At 51.6% G+C, this 1,925-nt stretch overlaps 1 protein-coding gene across 1 annotated transcript in view; it reads right to left on the minus strand.

Annotated features, from left to right (window-relative positions):
- The window catches only part of AMOTL2 (angiomotin like 2), a 26,248-nt gene that overhangs the window by 23,652 nt on the left and 671 nt on the right, over positions 1-1,925 (minus strand). The window lies entirely within an intron of this gene.

Genomic DNA, 1,925 nt, shown 5'->3' on the forward strand with positions numbered 1-1,925 from the left:
CCTGGCAGTGTTGAAGGGCAGGTTGGATGGGGCTTGGAGCAACCTGGGCTGGTGGGAGGTGTCCCTGCCCATGCAGGGGGCTGGATCTAGATCATCTCTTAAAAGTCCCTTCCAACCCAAACCAGTCTGTGATCCTAGGAGAGTGACTGCACACGTGGGCTGAGCCAAACACCCCCAGTCACCCAGTGACAGCCACACAGGCCAAAGAGCCCTGCAGATCAGGCAGTGAGTGCCATGAAAGCCCCAGGCAGGGGGGAATGTGAGACTCACAGCGCTGGGCTGGGAGCCCTGAGCTCCAAACCCACAGGCCAGGACCCGTTGTTTGGCAGCAGGGGAAAGCAGGAGCAGCGGTGGCTTTGGCAGGGCACAGCACCCAGAGCTGGGCAACGAGGGGGCTCCTAGCCACAGGCTGTGTGGTACAGCCTGCCCATCAGCCCAGCCACAGGTAAAATAAAGAGATTTTAATGATAAAGTATATGATGCTTTCTATACTTCAAACAAGGTAGATACCTAATATCACCAGTTATTCCTCTGCTTCCAAAATGAATTATTCAGTGGAATGAGTTATCTTACTGATTGGAAGCACGTTGCTTTGTCATGCAGGTGCATTAACTGCATGACTTTCACACTGAGGATGCTCAGCAGGTGGAGACCTTGGGTGCTGGACAATTAACGAGCCCAGATTCTGTCATTACCTGCATTCACTCTCGGATTGCAGATGGGACACAGGTAATCCACATGTACTGAAATGGCTGGTAACAGGATTCTAGGTCGACATTCACCAAATGTCATCCTTTTGAGTCATGACACGTCGATGCACTGAGCAAGAAGCTCAAGGGCATCATCAAGAATTAAGTCATCAGAAGGAATTAAGTCATGAAGTGAAGCATCAGCTGCATCAATTACAGGGATTGAGAAACGGCACCAGCATAAAACTGCACTGTAAAGACATGCCAGGAGTTACAACATCCAGCCTCTTGCACATCTAGCTATTGTTATGGCTGCCTTTGGGAAAAAAAACAAAGGGAATTTCTGGATACATGGAAAAGATCAAAAAAGAGAAAAGCCTTTTGTGTAAGGTGCAAGAAAATACCCAGCTCCAAGAAGGAAGATTCTCGGTCTGGTGGCATGAACGTAAATGAAATTCTAACCTCTGTATTGGGTTACTGGTGTTTTGCAACAGTCTCCACACCAAACACCATGTAAAAACCAGAATTAGGTCCTGTAACTCCACGTTTACTGTCCTCTCATGCCTGGGACAAAGCCTCCTGCACCAGACACTGGATGGGCACCACAGCCACACTGCCCCTGTGGCCAGGTACTTTTCCAGCACACACAAAGCCCTTCACACAGATGTTTTAAAACCACTTCACAACCATTAAAACCACTGTTCTGGTGAGGATAAGCAGGTGGTGTTACCAGGAGGCACAGAGAAGCTTGTTTAAAATAGCAAGACGCAACCCCTGCCATTTCCCCTGGGCTTTTTTTTCCCCCTGAACCTTGTGGTGGGTTATACCACGGGGGTGGAGGAAACTGTGCCTGGCAGAAGAATCCTGCAGCAAACCAGGCTTGGGGTGGTCCCAGGGCAGGAGAGAAGGCTCAGCACCATCCCTGCTCCTGCCACAGCACCTGCTGTGGGTGCCACAGCTGCCTTGAAAGACCATCACCCTTTCTCCTTTCCTAGTTTGTAGGATATTGTCCAGCAACAGGATGCCCAGCGACTGCCCATCTCGGGCTCAGAGCTCTCTGTCTCCACAGATTTAGCCACAGCGTTGTGTCGTGGCTTCACCAAGCTGACCCAAGGACAACCCCACAGCCTTCCTCCCCCAGGAACTGCAACAAACACCCTCAGCTCCGGGGTTTCAGCTCCACACAGGAGCCTGCGCGGGGCTGCCGTGCCCTCTGCCGGCCCCGCAGGGCTCCCC

This window comes from Chaetura pelagica, unplaced genomic scaffold, assembly GCF_000747805.2.
Source record: "Chaetura pelagica isolate M959 unplaced genomic scaffold, ChaPel_1.0 scaffold527, whole genome shotgun sequence".
NCBI lineage: Eukaryota > Metazoa > Chordata > Aves > Apodiformes > Apodidae > Chaetura > Chaetura pelagica.